Source organism: Pleuronectes platessa, chromosome 11, assembly GCF_947347685.1.
Source record: "Pleuronectes platessa chromosome 11, fPlePla1.1, whole genome shotgun sequence".
In the NCBI taxonomy this organism is placed as follows: Eukaryota; Metazoa; Chordata; class Actinopteri; order Pleuronectiformes; family Pleuronectidae; genus Pleuronectes; species Pleuronectes platessa.
In genome coordinates, this window is record NC_070636.1 from 26,126,843 (window position 1) to 26,132,986 (window position 6,144).

Sequence of the window (6,144 nt, forward strand, 5' to 3'; positions counted from 1 at the left end):
TTTTACTGTGGGGAGACGGGACATCTTGTTGTTGTCTGCCCAGCCAGACGGTCTACTAGGGTGAGTAACTCCAAGATCTCACGTCCCACTCCCCGGAGCCTCACGAATGTTAAAATAATACACCACGCTGTCACTACAGAAATTAGAGTGCTCATAGACTCTGGGGCTGACGAGAGCTTTTTGGACTGGGGGTTAGCCAAGAGACTCGGGTTGAAAACTGAACTTTTAGAGAGACCCATCAAGGCCAAGGATCTTAATGAAAAGGACTTGTTTACCATCACTCATGCCACAGAGCCAGTAGAACTTCACCTTCACAACCATCAGGAATCCATGACATTTTTTTTGATTAATTCATCTAGTCATGCTTTAATTTTGGGATTTCCATGGCTGCTTCGCCACAATCCACACATTGACTGGAGATCTGGGGAAATTATGGACTGGGGAAAAGACTGTGAGAGCCGATGTATTGATTCCAGGGAGGTAACCATGATTAACATTGTCTCTGCTGATTCTCCTGCAGACGCTGAATATCCCGATTTAAGCTCCGTTCCTTCATGCTATCTTCACCTTAAAGAGTTATTCAACAAGTCCAAGGCGCAGTCACTCCCTCCGCACCGTCCCTACGACTGCGTCATTGATCTCATTCCCGGCTCGAGCATCCCCAGGGGACGCATATATTCAATCTCAGGACCAGAAAAGGAGGCCATGAGAGACTACATAGACTCGTCACTGAAGGCAGGGCTAATACGTCCCTCCTCGTCTCCAGCAGGTGCTGGTTTCTTTTTTGTGGGAAAGAAGGATGGTTCATTACGGCCATGCATAGACTACCGCCCATTAAATGACATTACAATTAAAAACCGTTACCCTTTACCCCTCATGTCATCTGTTTTCGATCAAATACAGCAGGCCAAGATATTCACAAAGCTCGATTTACGCAACGCTTATTATTTGGTCAGAATAAAGGAGGGAGATGAATGGAAAACAGGGTTTAATACACCCAGCGGACACTACGAGTATTCGGTCATGCCCTTCGGACTCACTAACGCACCCGCGGTTTTTCAGGCCATGATCAATGACGTCCTTCGGGACTTTTTAGACCAGTTCGTTTATGTCTACATAGATGATATATTGATTTACTCCTCTGATTTGGAATCTCACCAGGCTCATGTGACCCAGGTTCTCCAAAGGCTCCTTGAGCATAAACTCTTTGTCAAGGCTGAAAAGAGCGAATTTCACGCCGGCACCATCTCGTTCCTGGGCTTTATTGTGGCCCCTAGGAGTGTACAGATGGACCCGGCTAAGATAAGTGCTGTCGCTGATTGGCCCACACCCGATGGCCACAAGAAGCTTCAGCAATTCCTCGGATTTGCTAACTTCTATAGGCGGTTCATCAGGGGCTTCAGCGCTATAGCTGCTCCGCTACATGCATTAACCTCTTCCAAGGTGCGTTTTCGTTGGTCTCCAGAGGCGGAGGCGGCTTTTCAGGAGCTTAAACGCCGCTTCAACACCGCTCCGATCCTCACCATGCCGGACCCGCAGCGGCAGTTTGTGGTGGAGGTGGACGCCTCCAACGAGGGGATCGGGGCCATCCTCTCTCAAAGATCGCAGCAGGACGGTAAGATGCACCCATGTGCTTACTTGTCCCGGCGGCTGTCTAAGGCTGAACGAAACTATGATGTCGGAAACAGGGAACTGCTCGCAGTCAAGGTGGCGTTAGAAGAGTGGCGTCATTGGTTAGAGGGGGCCAGCCAGCCGTTTCTAGTGTGGACGGAACACAAGAACTTGGAGTACATACGTCAAGCTAAGCGACTTAATTCTCGCCAGGCCAGGTGGGCGCTGTTTTTTAATCGCTTTTCTTTTTCCCTCTCTTACAGGCCGGGGTCCCGGAACGTCAAGCCGGATATTCTTTCTCGACTCTTTGACCCCGAGCCTATTGCCAAGGTGCCCGAACCCCTCCTCCCACTGTCCTGTGTGGTTGGAGCGGTAACTTGGCAAATAGAAAAGGTGGTGAAGCTGGCCAACGGTGTAGCCCTGCCACCTAGTGGGTGCCCTGAAAATAAGCTGATCTGCGCTCACAGGTGATCCACTGGGCTCACACCTCGCCACTTTTCTGTCATCCGGGAGTCAGGCGGACTATGTTCGCCATCTCCCGGAGGTTCTGGTGGCCATCTATGGAGCCGGAGGTCCGGGAGTACGTCGAGGCTTGCTCGGTCTGTGCCCGCAATAAATCCTCCACCGGATCTCGTATGGGACTGCTCCATCCACTTCCCATCCCCTCTCGGCCTTGGTCAGACATCTCCCTGGATTTCGTCACTGGGCTCCCAACCTCTCAAGGTAACGCCACGGTTCTGACCGTGGTGGACCGTTTTTCCAAGATGGTTAGATTTATTGCCTTACCTAAACTCCCATCAGCCAGTGAAACAGCAGAAATCATGCTCAACCACGTATTCAAGATCCATGGTTTTCCAAGAGACATTGTTTCTGACCGAGGGCCCCAGTTTGCCTCCAAATTCTGGAAGGAGTTCTGTAAACTCATCGGAGCCAAGGTAAGCCTGACGTCGGGATACCATCCAGAGGCTAACGGCCAGACCGAGCGGCTCAACCAGCAGCTGGAGACCGGCCTCCGGTGTCTTGTGTCACAGAACCCTGCTACATGGAGCAAACACCTGGTCTGGGTGGAGTATGCACACAACACACTCCCCACATCTGCCACAGGATTCACCCCTTTTTAAATGTGTGTTTGGCTACGAGCCCCCTCTCTTCGCAGACAATGAGCCGGAGGTTTCAGTTCCCTCTGCCCATGCCTTATTCCGCCGCTGTCGCCGCATCTGGGCAGCCGCAAGGCAGGTGCTCATCAGACAAGGAGATCGGATGAAAAGAGCGGCCGATCGCAGAAGGAGACCGGCGCTGGACTACCAGCCCGGCCAGAGAGTGCGGCTCTCTGCCAAAGACCTGAACCTCAAAGTGCCATCAAAGAAGCTAGCACCTCGGTTTGTGGGCCCCTTCCCCATCTCACAAATCATCAGTCCTGCTGCTGTACGCCTTCGCCTGCCCCGATCCCTGCGCGTCCACCCCACCTTCCACGTCAGCCAGGTCAAGCCCGTGAAAGACAGCCCCCTCGTTCCAGCAGTCAAACCCCCTCCGCCTCCTGAAATGGTAGAGGGTGGTCCGGTCTATAAGGTCAAGCAGCTGCTGGCTGTACGGAACCGGGGCCGGGGAAAGCAGTTTTTGGTAGACTGGGAGGGTTATGGTCCTGAGGAGAGGCTGTGGGTTCCATCCCGACACATATCATGTCTTGTTTTGTGTTTTTTGTCTCGTCATTTCCGGTTTTATTTTGAAAAGTAACTCTCCTCTCGTTTCAGGTGACTTGCCCTTCCTACGGTGGCCCTGAAAGCTCAACGAACGGCAACTTAAGAAAACACATGCAAGTTGACAAAACACCAGCAAAGTAACAAAACATCTTCATCAATTTCACAACACAACACGCTGCAAATAGAGAAACGCGCAGCAAATACCCGAACGCGTTGCAAATAGAGAAACGCGCAGCAAATACCCGAACGCGCAGCAAATACCCGAACGCGCAGCAAATACCCGAACGCGCAGCAAATAGAGAAACGCGCAGCAAATACCGTAACGCGTTGCAAAAAGCCAAACGCGCAGCAAATACCGTAACGCGTTGCAAAAAGCCAAACGCGCAGCAAGAAGCCAAACGCGCAGCAAGAAGCCAAACGCGCAGCAAGAAGAGGCCACAACACAACGGAAGTGTTTCCAGGGGACACCTAAAAGTGATGGACACGCCCGGATGTTGTTGCTGCAGCTGTTTGGAGTTTCTAACGCCGGTGTCCGTCTACTACGTGAACGTTAACTAAACTGTAAGTTTTGTTTGGGTTTATTTTCATAAATAATCAACTTTATTACTGTATACTGTTAACCCCCGAGACGTATACGATCTCAAGTAGCATGTCTTTCGGAGGAATGCCTCCTCAATTGTATGAGCTCGAAACATGCCGTCTTTTCCTGTTAAACTGAAGAAACAGCGCTAAAAAGACAGCCCCTGTTTAAGAATAATTTACAGCACTTAGCATTCACATTCTTCCTTTTCTCCAGGCAATGTATTGTCCATATTGTGGAAACCAATTTGTTGGACGTGGTGGACGTTTTTGTGGCTCCTGTGGCAGCAACATTGAGTTTTTGTCACCTTTTGCAGAAGATGGTAAGCTCTTCACTAGTATTTGAGTTTAAATGTCTTCTTTGTGCATGATGTGGTAATGTGTTAATGAATGATGTAGACTTACTTTTGTAAGTAATGCCTGTGAAGGAATTATTCTTCTTATATGTTAAACCTTCCTCTTTTAGGTAAAAGGTTAATTAAGAGTGTTTCCCAGGCCAACCTAAATGGAACAGGGCAAAAATGAATGTTATTAAGTACATATGTGTTTGCCCTGCAATGACATGTTAAAATGGCTGCTGTGAAAAGGGCCTGTTGTTCACCACACAGGTGATAAAAGTATGCATCTAGGTTTCTGTGTTCTGACTTATAAGCTTAATATGCTTAAATACAAAACAATAGTGGTATGTTTACATCATTGGTAAAGAAGGTAATATTGAAGATGAGGTTATCATTGTCAGTGAGACTTTGATGCTAGTAATGTTAAATGCCAATCCAAGTTAAAGTTGCGCACACATTGAGCAGACTAATAGCACTTCTGTCCATCCTGGGAGAGGGATCCCTCACATGTTACTCTCTGAAGTTTTTACTATCTTTTTACCCTGTGAAAAGTTTTTTTGTAGTTTTTCCTTACACTTGTTTAGGGTTAAGGGCAGAGGTTGTCGCACCTTGTAAAGCCCTATGGTAACTGGTTTTGTATTTATATAGCTCTTCTCTAGTCTTGATGACCACTCAAACGCTTAAAAGTACAGTTTTACATTCACCATTCACACACATATTCATACAGTGCATCTATTCGCAGCACTTTGTTAATCTATTGGGGGCCATTCTGGGTTCAGAATCTTGCCCAAAGACACCTCGGCATGCAGATAGGTCAGACTGGGGATCTAACTGTTGACCTTCAGGTTAGAGGACGACCACTCTACCCCTCAGCCACGGCCGCCCAATGGCCGTGGCTGTTGTGATTTGTGAATATGAGCTATACAAATAAAATTTGATTGATTGATTGACTAAATACTTTATACTCTATGTGTGCATCAAACAGTTCACCTGTTTTATTCTTTCTTGCTACTGATACATTTGTGTTTTTCTTATTAGTTTTGTCTCTGCATCCCTGCATTCCTAATGACCCTGTTCTATTTTCCCTTCTGGTCCAGGACCCATATTGGATGAAGTCACGGAGACAGGCCTCATCCAAAAATATTTCTCAGACGGTCACACATACGAGGTGATCCTAGATTTTCTTGGAAAAAAGCACAACATTTTTATGAATCTCAGCACTTTAAAGAGGAGGCTAAAGGAAGCAGGCCTAACTAGGAGGACAAATTATACTCCCATTGCCACTGTGCAGGCAACTGTTGCACAGGAACTGAGAGGCTCTGGTCAGCTGTTAGGTTACAGAGCCATGTGGCAGACATTGCAACAGAAGTATCACCTGACAGTTAAAAGAGATGATGTTAGGCAAACCATTGCCAGACTGGATCCATCTGGAGTTCAACTTCGCTCTAGGCGCAGGTTTGTCAGAAGAGGATACTTCACAGAGGGACCAAACCAAGTGTGGCATGCTGATGGGTATGATAAATTGAAACCCTTTGGTATTGCCATCAGTGGCTGCATTGATGGCTTCTCAAGGAAAGTAATGTGGCTCATCAGTGGCAGCACTAATAATGATCCAGGGATCATAGCACAATATTATATGCAGTGTGTATCTGAGTTTGGACAACTCCCAGCCCGCCTTCGCACAGACTGTGGAACTGAAAATGGCACTATGGCAGCAATGCATTGTGCATTAAGATCTCAGCATAGAGATGACTTTGCAGGATCCCTCAGTCACATGTATGGCACCTCAACGGCAAACCAACGAATCGAGAGTTGGTGGTCTTTCTTCAGAAAGCAAAGGTACAAGACTTTTAAGGTCAATTCCAAGAACATGTACAGTGCTGTGAAAAAGTATTTGCCCTCTTCTGGGTTTCTTA

At 47.7% G+C, this 6,144-nt stretch overlaps 1 long non-coding RNA gene across 1 annotated transcript; it reads left to right on the forward strand.

Moving 5' to 3' along the window:
• Positions 1-3,708: 3,708 nt before the first annotated feature.
• LOC128451178 (uncharacterized) lies at positions 3,709-5,808 on the forward strand. Its single transcript, XR_008340079.1, has 3 exons — positions 3,709-3,872; positions 4,108-4,213; positions 5,326-5,808. It is a non-coding gene; the product is annotated as an uncharacterized LOC128451178 (long non-coding RNA).
• The last annotated feature ends 336 nt before the right edge of the window (positions 5,809-6,144 follow it).